The sequence below is a fragment of the Lissotriton helveticus genome, chromosome 1_2 (assembly GCF_964261635.1).
Source record: "Lissotriton helveticus chromosome 1_2, aLisHel1.1, whole genome shotgun sequence".
Classification (NCBI taxonomy): domain Eukaryota; kingdom Metazoa; phylum Chordata; class Amphibia; order Caudata; family Salamandridae; genus Lissotriton; species Lissotriton helveticus.
In genome coordinates this window covers 326,899,088-326,919,618 of record NC_136058.1, presented here as the reverse complement: position 1 = coordinate 326,919,618, position 20,531 = coordinate 326,899,088, and the positions used below count along the sequence as shown (strand labels likewise).

Sequence of the window (20,531 nt, the reverse complement as noted above, 5' to 3'; positions counted from 1 at the left end):
TGGGCCAAATTATGGTGTACAAACATTTCTATGTACCACTACAATTTGGTATTTGGAAGGTACACCCAAACACCCCTTTCAAATACCTTCCATTTAATACATCAGAAAAAGCCATTTTGCGTTTGCAAATGGCCTGATTCTTCAGACCAGCCTTCTTGCAACTGCAATGAAAGTTCGTACATCTTGCACGTAGGCAGAGCTTTTAAGGAGAAATTAAATAGTTCCAACGTTGCACAAAAATGAAGTGCTTCAAACAAACACATACTTTGCATGCACAGAGAAGAGGTGGAATATATGTAAGACTGAAGACACAGGTGAAATGAGAAATAGATTGACGGCTTCGCTGCCAAGTTTTATACGCCATTTCTTCAGTGCAATACAAGAAAGCACCAAACAGTTTAACAAAGTTGTCAATTGGTTTCATAGTCTATTCCCTTTGTTTAGTGCTGTGAAAGGAAGAGCCGAATTCCAAAATTGATCAATGATGTTTCAGAAATTTCCCAAAGGGAATACCAAGCTGAGTGTTAAAAACTGCATTTACTCACAGGCTTTGAGCAGGAAACACTGAAATGCTATTAAAGTGCAATATCCAAGGGAACACTGACTCTGTCAAAGATGATCCAAATGGAATTGATGAAAAGTCCCAATTACAAACAACAGAATCAAAATAGGGTGAGGGGACACCCGGATTAGAACCAGGGACCTCTTGATCTGCAGTCAAATGCTCTACCACTGAGCTATATCCCCAACTTTTCAGTAAAATCAGAATGACAAAATATCAGTACATCATGAAAGAGTGTGAGGATCATACTAAGTTGTGCCAGAAAGTACAACCTTGAAACTGTGGAACAGGAGAAGTAGTCCTTAATATTATTTATTAAAGGAAAACTGGATCATTTAAAAAACAGATTTATTTGTTTCATTGTATTTTATTTGAATAGGCAGTGGTACATAGGACCAATGCCTCTACATACAATGATTGTTTTGAAACATTCTTAAAGGGGAAGAGGTTTTTATGGGACATCTTATCATTTGAGGATTGGTTACCACAATCACGGAGATGGTGACGAAGTATGATTGTTTTGGCCAAATTATGGTGGAAAAACATTTCTACGTACCACTACAATTCGGTATTTGGAAGGTACACCCAAACACCCCTTTCGAATACCTTCCATTTAATACATCAAAAAAAGCCATTTTGCGTTTGCAAATGGCCTGATTCTTCAGACCAGCCTTCTTGCAACTGCAATGATAGATCGTACATCTTGCACATAGGCAGAGCTTTTAAGGAGAAATTAAATAGTTCCTACGTTGCACAAAAATGAAGTGCTTCAAACAAACACATACTTTGCATGCACAGAGAAGAGGTGAAATATATGTAAGACTGAAGACAGAGGTGAAATGAGAATTAGATTGACTGCTTCGCCGCCAAGTTTTATACGCCATTTCTTCAGTGCAATACAAGAAAGCACCAAACATTATAACAAAGTTGTCAATTGGTTTCATAGTCCATTCCCTTTGTTTAGTGCTGTGAAAGGAAGAGCCGAATTCCAAAATTGATCAATGATGTTTCAGAAATTTCCCAAAGGGAATACCAATGCGAGTGTTAAAAACTGCATTTACTCACAGGTTTTGAGAAGCAAACACTGTAATGCCATTAAAATGCAATATCCAAGGGAACACTGACTCTGTCAAAGATGATCCAAATGGAATTGATGGAAAGTCCCAATTACAAACAACAGAATCAAAATAGGGTGAGGGGACACCAGGATTTGAACCAGGGACTTCTTGATCTGCAGTCAAATGCTCTACCAATGAGCTATATTCCCAGCTTTTCAGTCAAATCAGAATGACAAAATATCAGCACATCATGAAAGAGTGTGAGGATCATACTAAGTTGTGCCAGAAAGTACAACCTTGAAACTGTGGAACAGGAGAAGTAGTCCTTAATATTATTTATTAAAGGAAAACTGGATCTTTTAAAAAACAGAATTATTTGTTTCATTGTTATTTTATTTGAATAGGCAGTGGTACATAGGACCAATGTCTCTACATACAATGATTGTTTTGAAACATACTTAAAGGGGAAGAGGTTTTTACGGGACACCTTATCATTTGAGGATTGGTTACAACAATTACAGAGATGGTGATGAAGTAAGATTGTTTTGGGCCAAATTATGGTGTAAAAACATTTCTATGTACCACTACAATTTGGTATTTGGAAGGTACACCCAAACACCCCTTTCGAATACCTTACATTTAATACATCAGAAAAAGCCATTTTGCGTTTGCAAATGGCCTGATTCTTCAGACCAGCCTTCTTGCAACTGCAATGAAAGTTTGTACATCTTGCACGTAGGCAGAGCTTTTAAGGAGAAATTAAATAGTTCCAACGTTGCACAAAAATGAAGTGCTTCAAACAAACACATACTTTGCATGCACAGAGAAGAGGTGGAATATATGTAAGACTGAAGACACAGGTGAAATGAGAAATAGATTGACTGCTTCTCTGCCAAGTTTTATACGCCATTTCTTCAGTACAATACAAGAAAGCACCAAACAGTATAACAAAGTTGTCAATTGGTTTCATAGTCTATTCCCTTTGTTTAGTGCTGTGAAAGGAAGAGCCGAATTCCAAAATTGATCAATGATGTTTCAGAAATTTCCCAAAGGGAATACCAAGCCGAGTGTTAAAAACTGCATTTACTCACAGGCTTTGAGCAGGAAACACTGAAATGCTATTAAAGTGCAATATCCAAGGGAACACTGACTCTGTCAAAGATGATCCAAATGGAATTGATGAAAAGTCCCAATTACAAACAACAGAATCAAAACAGGGTGAGGGGACACCCGGATTAGAACCAGGAACCTCTTGATCTGCAGTCAAATGCTCTACCACTGAGCTATATCCCCAACTTTTCAGTAAAATCAGAATGACAAAATATCAGTACATCATGAAAGAGTGTGAGGATCATACTAAGTTGTGCCAGAAAGTACAACCTTGAAACTGTGGAACAGGAGAAGTAGTCCTTAATATTATTTATTGTTTCATTGTATTCTATTTGAATAGGCAGTGGTACATAGGACCAATGCCTCTACATACAATGATTGTTTTGAAACATTCTTAAAGGGGAAGAGTTTTTTACGGGACACCTAATCATTTGAGGATTGGTTACCACAATCACGGAGATGGTGACGAAGTATGATTGTTTTTGCCAAATTATGGTGGAAAAACATTTCTACGTACCACTACAATTCGGTATTTGGAAGGTACACCCAAACACCCCTTTCGAATACCTTCCATTTAATACATCAGAAAAAGCCATTTTGCGTTTGCAAATGGCCTGATTCTTCAGACCAGCCTTCTTGCAACTGCAATGATAGATCGTACATCTTGCACGTAGGCAGAGCTTTTAAGGAGAAATTAAATAGTTCCTACGTTGCACAAAAATGAAGTGCTTCAAACAAACACATACTTTGCATGCACAGAGAAGAGGTGAAATATATGTAAGACTGAAGACAGAGGTGAAATGAGAAATAGATTGACTGCTTCGCCGCCAAGTTTTATACGCCATTTCTTCAGTGCAATACAAGAAAGCACCAAACATTATAACAAAGATGTCAATTGGTTTCATAGTCCATTCCCTTTGTTTAGTGCTGAGAAAGGAAGAGCCGAATTCCAAAATTGATCAATGATGTTTCAGAAATTTCCCAAAAGGAATACCAAGCCGAGTGTTAAAAACTGCATTTACTCACAGGTTTTGAGAAGCAAACACTGTAATGCCATTAAAATGCAATATCCAAGGGAACACTGACTCTGTCAAAGATGATCCAAATGGAATTGATGGAAAGTCCCAATTACAAACAACAGAATCAAAATAGGGTGAGGGGACACCAGGATTTGAACCAGGGACCTCTTGATCTGCAGTCAAATGCTCTGCCAATGAGCTATATCCCCAGCTTTTCAGTACAGTCAGAATGACAAAATATCAGTACATCATGAAAGAGTGTGAGGATCATACTAAGTTGTGCCAGAAAGTACAACCTTGAAACTGTGGAACAGGAGAAGTAGGCCTTAATATTATTTATTAAAGGAAAACTGGATCATTTAAAAAACAGATTTATTTGTTTCATTGTTATTTTATTTGAATAGGCAGTGGTACATAGGACAAATGGCTCTACATACAATGATTGTTTTGAAAAATTATTAAAGGGGAAGAGGTTTTTACGGGACACCTTATCATTTTAGGAATGGTTACCACAATCACGGAGATGGTGATGAAGTATGATTGTTTTGGGCCAAATTATGGTGGAAAAACATTTCTACGTACCACTACAATTCGGTATTTGGAAGGTACACCCAAACACCCCTTTCGAATACCTTCCATTTAATACATCAGAAAAAGCCATTTTGCGTTTGCAAATGGCCTGATTCTTCAGACCAGCCTTCTTGCAACTGCAATGATAGTTCGTACATCTTGCACGTAGGCAGAGCTTTCAAGGAGAAATTAAATAGTTCCTACGTTGCACAAAAATGAAGTGCTTCAAACAAACACATACTTTGCATGCACAGAGAAGAGGTGGAATATATGCAAGACTGAAGACACAGGTGAAATGAGAAATAGATTGACTGCTTCGCTGCCAAGTTTTATACGCCATTTCTTCAGTGCAATACAAGAAAGCACCAAACAGTATAACAAAGTTGTCAATTGGTTTCATAGTCCATTCCCTTTGTTTAGTGCTGTGAAAGGAAGAGCCGAATTCCAAAATTGATCAATGATGTTTCAGAAATTTCCCAAAGGGAATACCAAGCCGACTGTTAAAAACTGCATTTACTCACAGGCTTTGAGCAGGAAACACTGAAATGCTATTAAAGTGCAATATCCAAGGGAACACTGACTCTGTCAAAGATGATCCAAATGGAATTGATGAAAAGTCCCAATTACAAACAACAGAATCAAAATAGGGTGAGGGGACACCCGGATTAGAACCAGGGACCTCTTGATCTGCAGTCAAATGCTCTACCACTGAGGAACATCCCCAGCTTGTCAGTAAGATCGGAATGACAAAATATCAGTACATCATGAAAGAGTGTGAGGATCATACTAAGTTGTGCCAGAAAGTACAACCTTGAAACTGTGGAACAGGAGAAGTAGTCCTTAATATTATTTATTAAAGGAAAACTGGATCTTTTAAAAAACTGATTTATTTGTTTCATTGTTATTTTATTTGAATAGGCAGTGGTACATAGGAGCAATGTCTCTACATGCAATGATTGTTTTGAAACATTCTTAAAGGGGAAGAGGTTTTTACGGGACACCTTATCATTTGAGGATTGGTTACCACAATTACGGAGATGGTGATGAAGTATGATTGTTTTGGGTCAAATTATGGTGGAAAAACATTTCTACGTACCACTACAATTCGGTATTTGGAAGGTACACCCAAACACCCCTTTTGAATACCTTCCATTTAATACATCAGAAAAGGCCATTTTGCGTTTGCAAATGGCCTGATTCTTCAGACCAGCCTTCTTGCAACTGCAATGATTGTACGTACATCTTGCACGTAGGCAGAGCTTTTAAGGAGAAATTAAATAGTCCCTATGTTGCACAAAAATGAAGTGCTTCAAACAAACACATACTTTGCATGCACAGAGAAGAGGTGGAATATATGTAAGACTGAAGACACAGGTGAAATGAGAAATAGATTGACGACTTCGCTGCCAAGTTTTATACGCCATTTCTTCAGTGCAATACAAGAAAGCACCAAACAGTATAACAAAGTTGTCAATTGGTTTCATAGTCTATTCCCTTTGTTTAGTGCTGTGAAAGGAAGAGCCGAATTCCAAAATTGATCAATGATGTTTCAGAAATTTCCCAAAGGGAATACCAAGCCGAGTGTTAAAAACTGCATTTACTCACAGGCTTTGAGCAGGAAACACTGAAATGCTATTAAAGTGCAATATCCAAGGGAACACTGACTCTGTCAAAGATGATCCAAATGGAATTGATGAAAAGTCCCAATTACAAACAACAGAATCAAAACAGGATGAGGGGACACCCGGATTAGAACCAGGAACCTCTTGATCTGCAGTCAAATGCTCTACCACTGAGCTATATCCCCAACTTTTCAGTAAAATCAGAATGACAAAATATCAGTACATCATGAAAGAGTGTGAGGATCATACTAAGTTGTGCCAGAAAGTACAACCTTGAAACTGTGGAACAGGAGAAGTAGTCCTTAATATTATTTATTAAAGGAAAACTGGATCATTTAAAAAACAGATTTATTTGTTTCATTATTATTTTATTTGAATAGGCAGTGGTACATAGGACCAATGCCTCTACATACAATGATTGTTTTGAAACATTCTTAAAGGGGAAGAGGTTTTTACGGGACACCTTATCATTTTAGGAATGGTTACCACAATCACGGAGATGGTGATGAAGTATGATTGTTTTGGGCCAAATTATGGTGGAAAAACATTTCTACGTACCACTACAATTCGGTATTTGGAAGGTACACCCAAACACCCCTTTCGAATACCTTCCATTTAATACATCAGAAAAAGCCATTTTGCGTTTGCAAATGGCCTGATTCTTCAAACCAGCCTTCTTGCAACTGCAATGATAGTTCGTACATCTTGCACGTAGGCAGAGCTTTTAAGGAGAAATTAAATAGTTCCTACGTTGCACAAAAATGAAGTGCTTCAAACAAACACATACTTTGCATGCACAGAGAAGAGGTGGAATATATGCAAGACTGAAGACACAGGTGAAATGAGAAATAGATTGACTGCTTCGCTGCCAAGTTTTATACACCATTTCTTCAGTGCAATACAAGAAAGCACCAAACAGTATAACAAAGTTGTCAATTGGTTTCATAGTCCATTCCCTTTGTTTAGTGCTGTGAAAAGAAGAGCCGAATTCCAAAATTGATCAATGATGTTTCAGAAATTTCCCAAAGGGAATACCAAGCCGACTGTTAAAAACTGCATTTACTCACAGGCTTTGAGCAGGAAACACTGAAATGCTATTAAAGTGCAATATCCAAGGGAACACTGACTCTGTCAAAGATGATCTAAATGGAATTGATGAAAAGTCCCAATTACAAACAACAGAATCAAAATAGGGTATGGGGACACCCGGATTAGAACCAGGGACCTCTTGATTTGCAGTCAAATGCTCTACCACTGAGCTATATCCCCAGCTTTTCAATAAAATCAGAATGACAAAATATCAGTACATCATGAAAGAGTGTGAGGATCATACTAAGTTGTGCCAGAAAGTACAACCTTGAAACTGTGGAACAGGAGAAGTAGTCCTTTATATTATTTATTAAAGGAAAACTGGATCTTTTAAAAAACTGATTTATTTGTTTCATTGTTATTTTATTTGAATAGGCAGTGGTACATAGGAGCAATGTCTCTACATACAATGATTGTTTTGAAACATTCTTAAAGGGGTAGAGGTTTTTACGGGACACCTTATCATTTGAGGATTGGTTACCACAATCAAGGAGATGGTGACGAAGTATGATTGTTTTGGCCAAATTATGGTGGAAAAACATTTCTACGTACCACTACAATTCGGTATTTGGAAGGTACACCCAAACACCCCTTTCGAATACCTTCCATTTAATACATCAGAAAAAGCCATTTTGCGTTTGCAAATGGCCTGATTCTTCAGACCAGCCTTCTTGCAACTGCAATGATAGATCGTACATCTTGCACGTAGGCAGAGCTTTTAAGGAGAAATTAAATAGTTCCTACGTTGCACAAAAATGAAGTGCTTCAAACAAACACATACTTTGCATGCACAGAGAAGAGGTGAAATATATGTAAGACTGAAGACAGAGGTGAAATGAGAAATAGATTGACTGCTTCGCCGCCAAGTTTTATACGCCATTTCTTCAGTGCAATACAAGAAAGCACCAAACATTATAACAAAGTTGTCAATTGGTTTCATAGTCCATTCCCTTTGTTTAGTGCTGTGAAAGGAAGAGCCGAATTCCAAAATTGATCAATGATGTTTCAGAAATTTCCCAAAGGGAATACCAAGCCGAGTGTTAAAAACTGCATTTACTCACAGGTTTTGAGAAGCAAACACTGTAATGCCATTAAAATGCAATATCCAAGGGAACACTGACTCTGTCAAAGATGATCCAAATGGAATTGATGGAAAGTCCCAATTACAAACAACAGAATCAAAATAGGGTGAGGGGACACCAGGATTTGAACCAGGGACCTCTTGATCTGCAGTCAAATGCTCTGCCAATGAGCTATATCCCCAGCTTTTCAGTAAAGTCAGAATGACAAAATATCAGTACATCATGAAAGAGTGTGAGGATCATACTAAGTTGTGCCAGAAAGTACAACCTTGATACTGTGGAACAGGAGAAGTAGGCCTTAATATTATTTATTAAAGGAAAACTGGATCATTTAAAAAACAGATTTATTTGTTTCATTGTTATTTTATTTGAATAGGCAGTGGTACATAGGACCAAAGCCTCTACATACAATGATTGTTTTGAAACATTCTTAAAGGGGAAGAGGTTTTTACGGGACACCTTATCATTTGAGGATTGGTTACCACAATCACGGAGATGGTGATGAAGTGTGATTGTTTTGGGCCAAATTATGGTGTAAAAACATTTCTATGTACCACTACAATTTGGTATTTGGAAGGTACACCCAAACACCCCTTTCGAATACCTTCCATTTAATACATCAGAAAAAGCCATTTTGCGTTTGCAAATGGCCTGATTCTTCAGACCAGTCTTCTTGCAACTGCAATGAAAGTTCGTACATCTTGCACGTAGGCAGGGCTTTTAAGGAGAAATTAAATAGTTCCAACGTTGAACAAAAATGAAGTGCTTCAAACAAACACATACTTTGCATGCACAGAGAAGAGGTGGAATATATGTAAGACTGAAGACACAGGTGAAATGAGAAATAGATTGACTGCTTCGCTGCCAAGTTTTATACGCCATTTCTTCAGTGCAATACAAGAAAGCACCAAACAGTATAACAAAGTTGTCAATTGGTTTCATAATCCATTTCCTTTGTTTAGTGCTGTGAAAGGAAGAGCCGAACTCCAAAATTGATCAATGATGTTTCAGAAATTTCCCAAAAGGAATAACAAGCTGAGTGTTAAAAACTGCATTTACTCACAGGTTTTGAGCAGGAAACTCTGAAATGCTATTAAAGTGCAATATCCAAGGGAACACTGACTCTGTCAAAGATGATCCAAATGGAATTGATGAAAAGTCCCAATTACAAACAACGGAATAAAAATAGGGTGAGGGGACACCCGGATTTGGACGAGGGGCCTCTTGATCTGCAGTCAAATGCTCTACCACTGAGCTATATTCCCAGCTTTTCAGTAAAATCAGAATCACAAAATATCAGTACATCATGAAAGACTGTGAGGATCATACTAAGTTGTGCCAGAAAGTACAACCTTGAAACTGTGGAACAGGAGAAGTAGTCCTTAATATTATTTATTAAAGGAAAACTGGATCATTTAAAAAACAGATTTATTTGTTTCATTATTATTTTATTTGAATAGGCAGTGGTACATAGGACCAATGCCTCTACATACAATGATTGTTTTGAAACATTCTTAAAGGGGAAGAGGTTTTTACGGGACACCTTATCATTTTAGGAATGGTTACCACAATCACGGAGATGGTGATGAAGTATGATTGTTTTGGGCCAAATTATGGTGGAAAAACATTTCTACGTACCACTACAATTCGGTATTTGGAAGGTACACCCAAACACCCCTTTCGAATACCTTCCATTTAATACATCAGAAAAAGCCATTTTGCGTTTGCAAATGGCCTGATTCTTCAAACCAGCCTTCTTGCAACTGTAATGATAGTTCGTACATCTTGCACGTAGGCAGAGCTTTTAAGGAGAAATTAAATAGTTCCTACGTTGCACAAAAATGAAGTGCTTCAAACAAACACATACTTTGCATGCACAGAGAAGAGGTGGAATATATGCAAGACTGAAGACACAGGTGAAATGAGAAATAGATTGACTGCTTCGCTGCCAAGTTTTATACACCATTTCTTCAGTGCAATACAAGAAAGCACCAAACAGTATAACAAAGTTGTCAATTGGTTTCATAGTCCATTCCCTTTGTTTAGTGCTGTGAAAGGAAGAGCCGAATTCCAAAATTGATCAATGATGTTTCAGAAATTTCCCAAAGGGAATACCAAGCCGACTGTTAAAAACTGCATTTACTCACAGGCTTTGAGCAGGAAACACTGAAATGCTATTAAAGTGCAATATCCAAGGGAACACTGACTCTGTCAAAGATGATCCAAATGGAATTGATGAAAAGTCCCAATTACAAACAACAGAATCAAAATAGGGTATGGGGACACCCAGATTAGAACCAGGGACCTCTTGATGTGCAGTCAAATGCTCTACCACTGAGCTATATCCCCAGCTTTTCAATAAAATCAGAATGACAAAATATCAGTACATCATGAAAGAGTGTGAGGAGCATACTAAGTTGTGCCAGAAAGTACAACCTTGAAACTGTGGAACAGGAGAAGTAGTCCTTAATATTATTTATTAAAGGAAAACTGGATCATTTAAAAAACAGATTTATTTGTTTCATTGTTATTTTATTTGAATAGGCAGTGGTACATAGGACCAATGCCTCTACATACAATGATTGTTTTGAAACATTCTTAAAGGGGAAGAGGTTTTTACGGGACACCTTATCATTTGAAGATTGGTTACCACAATCACGGAGATGGTGACGAAGTATCATTGTTTTGGCCAAATTATGGTGGAAAAACATTTCTACGTACCACTACAATTCAGTATTTGGAAGGTACACCCAAACACCCCTTTCGAATACCTTCCATTTAATACATCAGAAAAAGCCATTTTACGTTTGCAAATGGCCTGATTCTTCAGACCAGCCTTCTTGCAACTGCAATGATAGATCGTACATCTTGCACCTAGGCAGAGCTTTTAAGGAGAAATTAATTAGTTCCTACGTTGCACAAAAATGAAGTGCTTCAAACAAACACATACTTTGCATGCACAGAGAAGAGGTGGAATATATGTAAGACTGAAGACACAGGTGAAATGAGAAATAGATTGACTGCTTCGCTGCCAAGTTTTATACGCCATTTCTTCAGTGCAATACAAGAAAGCACCAAACAGTATAACAAAGTTGTCAATTGGTTTCATAGTCCATTCCCTTTGTTTAGTGCTGTGAAAGTAAGAGCCGAATTCCAAAATTGATCAATGATGTTTCAGAAATTTCCCAAAGGGAATACCAAGCCGAGTGTTAAAAACTGCATTTACTCACAGGTTTCAAACAGGAAACACTGAAATTCTATTAAAGTGCAATATCCAAGGGAACACTGACTCTGTCAAAGATGATCCAAATGGAATTGATGAAAAGTCCAATTACAAACAACAGAATCAAAATAGGGTGAGGGGACACCTGGATTTGGACGAGGGACCTCTTGATCTGCAGTCAAATGCTCTACCACTGAGCTATATCCCCAGCTTTTCAGTAACATCAGGATGACAAAATATAAGTACATCATGAAAGAGTGTGAGGATCATACTAAGTTGTGCCAGAAAGTACAACCTTGAAACTGTGGAACAGGAGAAGTAGTCCTTAATATTATTTATTAAAGGAAAACTGGATCATTTAAAAAACAGATTTATTTGTTTCATTGTTATTTTATTTGAATAGGCAGTGTTACATAGGACCAATGCCTCTACATACAATGATTGTTTTGAAACATTCTTAAAGGGGAAGAGGTTTTTACGGGACACCTTATCATTTGAGGATTGGTTACCACAATTACGGAGATGGTGATGAAGTATGATTGTTTTGGGCCAAATTATGGTGGAAAAACATTTCTACGTACCACTACAATTCGGTATATGGAAGGTACACCCAAACACCCCTTTCGAATACCTTCCATTTAATACATCAGAAAAAGCCATTTTGCGTTTGCAAATGGCCTGATTCTTCAGACCAGCCTTCTTGCAACTGCAATGATAGTTCGTACATCTTGCACGTAGGCAGAGCTTTTAAGGAGAAATTAAATAGTTCCTAAGTTGCACAAAATGAAGTGCTTCAAACAAACACATACTTTGCATGCACAGAGAAGAGGTGGAATATATGTAAGACTGAAGACACAGGTGAAATGAGAAATAGATTGACTGCTTCGCTGCCAAGTTTTATACGCCATTTCTTCAGTGCAATACAAGAAAGCACCAAACATTATAACAAAGTTGTCAATTGGTTTTATAGTCCATTCCCTTTGTTTAGTGCTATGAAAGGAAGAGCCGAATTCCAAAATTGATCAATGATGTTTCAGAAATTTCCCAAAGGGAATACCAAGTCGAGTGTTAAAAACTGCATTTACTCACAGGCTTTGAGCAGGAAACACTGAAATGCTATTAAAGAGCAATATCGAAGGGAACACTGACAATGTCAAAGATGATCCAAATGGAATTGATGAATAGTCCCAATTACAAACAACAGAATCAAAATTGGGTGAGGGGACACCCGGATTAGAACCAGGAACCTCTTGATCTGCAGTCAAATGCTCTACCACTGAGCTATATCCCCAGCTTTTCAGTAAAATCAGAATGACAAAATATCAGTACATCATGAAAGAGTGTGAGGATCATACTAAGTTGTGCCTGAAAGTACAACCTTGAAACTGTGGAACAGGAGAATTAGTCCTTAATAATATTTATTAAAGGAAAACTGGATCATTTAAAAAACAGATTTATTTGTTTCATTGTTATTTTATTTGAATAGGCAGTGGTACATAGGACCAATGCCTCTACATACAATGATTGTTTTGAAACATTCTTAAAGGGGAAGAGGTTTCTACGGGACACCTTATCATTTGAGGATTGGTTACCACAATCACGGAGATGGTGACGGAGTATGATTGTTTTGGCCAAATTATGGTGGAAAAACATTTCTACGTACCACTACAATTCGGTATTTGGAAGGTACACCCAAACACCCCTTTTGAATACCTTCCATTTAATAAATCAGAAAAAGCCATTTTGTGTTTGCAAATGGCCTGATTCTTCAGACCAGCCTTCTTGCAACTGCAATGATAGATCGTACATCTTGCACGTAGGCAGAGCTTTTAAGGAGAAATTAAATAGTTCCTACGTTGCACAAAAATGAAGTGCTTAAAACAAACACATACTTTGCATGCACAGAGAAGAGGTGAAATATATGTAAGACTGAAGACAGAGGTGAAATGAGAAATAGATTGACTGCTTCGCCGCCAAGTTTTATACGCCATTTCTTCAGAGCAATACAAGAAAGCACCAAACATTATAACAAAGTTGTCAATTGGTTCCTTAGTCCATTCCCTTTGTTTAGTGCTGTGAAAGGAAGAGCCGAATTCCAAAATTGATCAATGATGTTTCAGAAATTTCCCAAAGGGAATACCAAGCCGAGTGTTAAAAACTGCATTTACTCACAGGTTTTGAGAAGCAAACACTGTAATGCCATTAAAATGCAATATCCAGGGGAACACTGACTCTGTCAAAGATGATCCAAATGGAATTGATGGAAAGTCCCAATTACAAACAACAGAATCAAAATAGGGTGAGGGCACACCAGGATTTGAACCAGGGACCTCTTGATCTGCAGTCAAATGCTCTACCAATGAGCTATACCCCAGCTTTTCAGTAAAATCAGAATGACAAAATATCAGTACATCATGAAAGAGTGTGAGGATCATACTAAGTTGTGCCAGAAAGTACAACCTTGAAACTGTGGAACAGAAGTAGTCCTTAATATTATTTATTAAAGGAAAACTGGATCATTTAAAAAACAGATTTATTTGTTTCATTGTTATTTTATTTGAATAGGCAGTGGTACATAGGACCAAAGCCTCTACATACAATGATTGTTTTGAAACATTCTTAAAGGGGAAGAGGTTTTTACGGGACACCTTATCATTTGAGGATTGGTTACCACAATCACGGAGATGGTGATGAAGTATGATTGTTTTGGGCCAAATTATGGTGGAAAAACATTTCTACGTACCACTACAATTCGGTATTTGGAAGGTATACCCAAACACCCCTTTCGAATACCTTCCATTTAATACATCAGAAAAAGCCATTTTGCGTTTGCAAATGGCCTGATTCTTCAGACCAGCCTTCTTGCAACTGCAATGATAGTTCGTACATCTTGCACGTAGGCAGAGCTTTTAAGGAGAAATTAAATAGTTCCTACGTTGCACAAAAATGAAGTGCTTCAAACAAACACATACTTTGCATGCACAGAGAAGAGGTGGAATATATGTAAGACTGAAGACACAGGTGAAATGAGAAATAGATTGACTGCTTCGCTGCCAAGTTTTATACGCCATTTCTTCAGTGCAATACAAGAAAGCACCAAACAGTATAACAAAGTTGTCAATTGGTTTCATAGTCCATTCCCTTTGTTTAGTGCTGTGAAAGGAAGAGCCAAATTCCAAAATTGATCAATGATGTTTCAGAAATTTCCCAAAAGGAATAACAAGCCGAGTGTTAAAAACTGCATTTACTCACAGGTTTTGAGCAGGAAACTCTGAAATGCTTTTAAAGTGCAATATCCAAGGGAACACTGACTTTGTCAAAGATGATCCAAATGGAATTGATGAAAAGTCCCAATTACAAACAACGGAATCAAAATAGGGTGAGTGGACACCCGGATTTGGACCAGGGACCTCTTGATCTTCAGTCAAATCCTCTACCACTGAGCTATATCCCCAGCTTTTTAGTAAAATCAGAATGACAAAATATCAGTACATCATGAAAGAGTGTGAGGATCATACTAAGTTGTGCCAGAAAGTACAACCTTGAAACTGTGGAACAGGAGAAGTAGTCCTTAATGTTATTTATTAAAGGAAAACTGGATCATTTAAAAAACAGATTTATTTGTTTCATTGTTATTTTATTTGAATAGGCAGTGGTACATAGGACCAAAGCCTCTACATACAATGATTGTTTTGAAACATTCTTAAAGGTGAAGAGGTTTTTACGGGACACCTTATCATTTGAGGATTGGTTACCACAATCACGGAGATGGTGATGAAGTATGATTGTTTTGGGCCAAATTATGGTGGAAAAACATTTCTATGTACCACTACAATTCGGTATTTGGAAGGTATACCCAAACACCCCTTTCGAATACCTTCCATTTAATACATCAGAAAAAGCCATTTTGCGTTTGCAAATGGCCTGATTCTTCAGACCAGCCTTCTTGCAACTGCAATGATAGTTCGTACATCTTGCACGTAGGCAGAGCTTTTAAGGAGAAATTAAATAGTTCCTACGTTGCACAAAAATGAAGTGCTTCAAACAAACACATACTTTGCATGCACAGAGAAGAGGTGGAATATATGTAAGACTGAAGACACAGGTGAAATGAGAAATAGATTGACTGCTTCGCTGCCAAGTTTTATACGCCATTTCTTCAGTGCAATACAAGAAAGCACCAAACAGTATAACAAAGTTGTCAATTGGTTTCATAGTCCATTCCCTTTGTTTAGTGCTGTGAAAGGAAGAGCCAAATTCCAAAATTGATCAATGATGTTTCAGAAATTTCCCAAAAGGAATAACAAGCCGAGTGTTAAAAACTGCATTTACTCACAGGTTTTGAGCAGGAAACTCTGAAATGCTTTTAAAGTGCAATATCCAAGGGAACACTGACTTTGTCAAAGATGATCCAAATGGAATTGATGAAAAGTCCCAATTACAAACAACGGAATCAAAATAGGGTGAGGGGACACCCGGATTTGGACCAGGGACCTCTTGATCTTCAGTCAAATCCTCTACCACTGAGCTATATCCCCAGCTTTTTAGTAAAATCAGAATGACAAAATATCAGTACATCATGAAAGAGTGTGAGGATCATACTAAGTTGTGCCAGAAAGTACAACCTTGAAACTGTGGAACAGGAGAAGTAGTCCTTAATATTATTTATTAAAGGAAAACTCGATCATTTAAAAAACAGATTTATTTGTTTCATTGTTATTTTATTTGAATAGGCAGTGGTACATAGGACCAAAGCCTCTACATACAATGATTGTTTTGAAACATTCTTAAAGGGGAAGAGGTTTTTACGGGACACCTTATCATTTGAGGATTGGTTACCACAATCACGGAGATGGTGATGAAGTATGATTGTTTTGGGCCAAATTATGGTGTAAAAACATTTCTATGTACCACTACAATTTGGTATTTGGAAGGTACACCCAAACACCCCTTTCGAATACCTTCCTTGTAATACATCAGAAAAAGCCATTTTGCGTTTGCAAATGGCCTGATTCTTCAGACCAGCCTTCTTGCAACTGCAATGAAAGTTCGTACATCTTGCACGTAGGTAGAGCTTTTAAGGAGAAATTAAATAGTTCCAACGTTGCACAAAAATGAAGTGCTTCAAACAAACACATACTTTGCATGCACAGAGAAGAGGTGGAATATATGTAAGACTGTAGACACAGGTGAAATGAGAAATAGATTGACTGCTTCGCTGCCAAGTTTTATACGCCATTTTTTCAGTGCAATACAAGAAAGCACCAAACAGTATAACAAAGTTGTCAATTGGTTTCATAGTCCATTTGCTTTGTTTAGTGCTGTGAAAGGAAGAGCCGAATTCCAAAATTGATCAATGATGTTTCAGAAATTTCCCAAAGGGAATACCAAGCCGAGTGTTAAAAACTGCATTTACTCACAGGCTTTGAGCAGGAAACACTGAAATGCTATTAAAGTGCAATATCCAAGGGAACACTGACTCTGTCAAAGATGATCCAAATTGAATTGATGAAAAGTCCCAATTACAAACAACAGAATCAAAATAGGGTGAGGGGACACCCGATTTGAACCAGTGACCTCTTGATCTGCAGTCAAATGCTCTACCACTGAGCTATATCCCCAGCTTTTCAGTAAAATCAGAATGACAAAATATCAGTACATCATGAAAGAGTGTGAGGATCATACTAAGTTTTGCCAGAAAGTACAACCTTGAAACGGTGGAACAGGAGAAGTAGTCCTTAATATTATTTATTAAAGGAAAACTGGATCATTTAAAAAACAGATGTATTTGTTTCATTGTTATTTTATTTGAATAGGCAGTGGTACATAGGACCAATGCCTCTACATACAATGATTGTTTTGAAACATTCTTAAAGGGGAAGAGGTTTTTACGGGACACCTTATCATTTGAGAATTGGTTACCACAATCACGGAGATGGTGATGAAGTATGATTGTTTTGGGCCAAATTATGGTGGAAAAACATTTCTACGTACCACTACAATTCGGTATTTGGAAGGTACACCCAAACACCCCTTTCGAATACCTTCCATTTAATACATCAGAAAAAGCCATTTTGCTTTTGCAAATGGCCTGATTCTTCAGACCAGCCTTCTTGCAACTTCAATGATAGATCGTACATCTTGCACGTAGGCAGAGCTTTTAAGGAGAAATTAAATAGTTCCTACGTTGCACAAAAATGAAGTTCTTCAAACAAACACATACTTTGCATGCACAGAGAAGAGGTGGAATATATGTAAGACTGAAGACACAGGTGAAATGAGAAATAGATTGACTGCTTCGCTGCCAAGTTTTATACGCCATTTCTTCAGTGCAATACAAGAAAGCACCAAACAGTATAACAAAGTTGTCAATTGGTTTCATAGTCCATTCCCTTTGTTTAGTGCTGTGAAAGGAAGAGCCGAATTCCAAAATTGATCAATGATGTTTCAGAAATTTCCCAAAGGGAATAACAAGCCGAGTGTTAAAAACTGCATTTATTCACAGGTTTTGAGCAGGAAACCCTGAAATGCTAATAAAGTGCAATATCCAAGGGAACACTGACTCTGTCAAAGATGATCCAAATGGAATTGATGAAAAGTCCCAATTACAAACAACAGAATCAAAATAGGGTGAGGGGACACCCGGATTTGGACGAGGGACCTCTTGATCTTCAGTCAAATCCTCTACCACTGAGCTATATCCCCAGCTTTTTAGTAAAATCAGAATGACAAAATATCAGTACATCATGAAAGAGTGTGAGGATCATACTAAGTTGTGCCAGAAAGTACAACCTTGAAACTGTGGAACAGGAGAAGTAGTCCTTAATATTATTTATTAAAGGAAAACTCGATCATTTAAAAAACAGATTTATTTGTTTAATTGTTATTTTATTTGAATAGGCAGTGGTACATAGGACCAAAGCCTCTACATACAATGATTGTTTTGAAACATTCTTAAAGGGGAAGAGGTTTTTACGGGACACCTTATCATTTTAGGATTGGTTACCACAATCACTGAGATGGTGATGAAGTATGATTGTTTTGGGCCAAATTATGGTGGAAAAACATTTCTATGTACCACTACAATTTGGTATTTGGAAGGTACACCCAAACACCCCTTTCGAATACCTTCCTTTTAATACATCAGAAAAAGCCATTTTGCGTTTGCAAATGGCCTGATTCTTCAGACCAGCCTTCTTGCAACTGCAATGAAAGTTCGTACATCTTGCACGTAGGTAGAGCTTTTAAGGAGAAATTAAATAGTTCCAACGTTGCACAAAAATGAAGTGCTTCAAACAAACACATACTTTGCATGCACAGAGAAGAGGTGGAATATATGTAAGATTGTAGACACAGGTGAAATGAGAAATAGATTGACTGCTTCGCTGCCAAGTTTTATACGCCATTTTTTCAGTGCAATACAAGAAAGCACCAAACAGTATAACAAAGTTGTCAATTGGTTTCATAGTCCATTTGCTTTGTTTAGTGCTGTGAAAGGAAGAGCCGAATTCCAAAATTGATCAATGATGTTTCAGAAATTTTCCAAAGGGAATACCAAGCCGAGTGTTAAAAACTGCATTTACTCACAGGCTTTGAGCAGGAAACACTGAAATGCTATTAAAGTGCAATATCCAAGGGAACACTGACTCTGTCAAAGATGATCCAAATTGAATTGATGAAAAGTCCCAATTACAAACAACAGAATCAAAATAGGGTGAGGGGACACCCGATTTGAACCAGTGACTGCTTGATCTGCAGTCAAATGCTCTACCACTGAGCTACATCCCCAGCTTTACAGTAAAATCAGAATGACAAAATATCAGTACATCATGAAAGAGTGTGAGGATCATACTAAGTTGTGCCAGAAAGTACAACCTTGAAACGGTGGAACAGGAGAAGTAGTCCTTAATATTATTTATTAAAGGAAAACTGGATCATTTAAAAAACAGATGTATTTGTTTCATTGTTATTTTATTTGAATAGGCAGTGGTACATAGGACCAATGCCTCTACATACAATGATTGTTTTGAAACATTCTTAAAGGGGAAGAGGTTTTTACGGGACACCTTATCATTTGAGAATTGGTTACCACAATCACGGAGATGGTGATGAAGTATGATTGTTTTGGGTCAAATTATGGTGGAAAAACATTTCTACGTACCACTACAATTCGGTATTTGGAAGGTACACCCAAACACTCCTTTCGAATACCTTCCATTTAATACATCAGAAAAAGCCATTTTGCGTTTGCAAATGGCCTGATTCTTCAGACCAGCCTTCTTGCAACTTCAATGATAGTTCGTACATCTTGCACGTAGGCAGAGCTTTTAAGGAGAAATTAAATAGTTCCTACGTTGCACAAAAATGAAGTGCTTCAAACAAACACATACTTTGCATGCACAGATAAGAGGTGGAATTTATGTAAGACTGAAGACACAGGTGAAATGAGAAATAGATTGACTGCTTCGCTGCCAAGTTTTATACGCCATTTCTTCAGTGCAATACAAGAAAGCACCAAACAGTATAACAAAGTTGTCAATTGGTTTCATAGTCCATTCCCTTTGTTTAGTGCTGTGAAAGGAAGAGCCGAATTCCAAAATTGATCAATGATGTTTCAGAAATTTCCCAAAGGGAATAACAAGCCGAGTGTTAAAAACTGCATTTATTCACAGGTTTTGAGCAGGAAACACTGAAATGCTATTAAAGTGCAATATCCAAGGGAACACTGACTCTGTCAAAGATGATCCAAATGGAATTGATGAAAAGTCCCAATTACAAACAACAGAATCAAAATAGGGTGAGGGGACACCCGGATTTGGACGAGGGACCTCTTGATCTGCAGTCAAAGGCTCTACCACCGCGCTATATCCCCAGCTTTTCAGTAAAATCAGAATGACAAAATATCAGTACATCATGAAAGAGTGTGAGGATCATACTAAGTTGTGCCAGAAAGTACAACCTTGAAACTGTGGAACAGGAGAAGTAGTCCTTAATATTATTTATTAAAGGAAAACTGGATCATTTAAAAAACAGATTTATTTGTTTCATTGTTATTTTATTTGAATAGGCAGTGGTACATAGGACCAATGCCTCTACATACAATGAATGTTTTGAAACATTCTTAAAGGGGAAGAGGTTTTTACGGGACACCTTATCTTTTGAGGATTGGTTACCACAATCACGGAGATGGTGATTT

General features: G+C 37.5%; 2 non-coding genes across 2 annotated transcripts; both read right to left on the bottom strand.

Annotated features, from left to right (window-relative positions):
* Positions 1–675: 675 nt before the first annotated feature.
* Positions 676–747, bottom strand: TRNAC-GCA (transfer RNA cysteine (anticodon GCA)). Its single transcript has one exon. It is a non-coding gene; the product is annotated as a tRNA-Cys (tRNA).
* A 6,391-nt stretch (positions 748–7,138) lies between these two features.
* TRNAC-GCA (transfer RNA cysteine (anticodon GCA)) lies at positions 7,139–7,210 on the bottom strand. Its single transcript has one exon. It is a non-coding gene; the product is annotated as a tRNA-Cys (tRNA).
* Between the last annotated feature and the right edge of the window lie 13,321 nt (positions 7,211–20,531).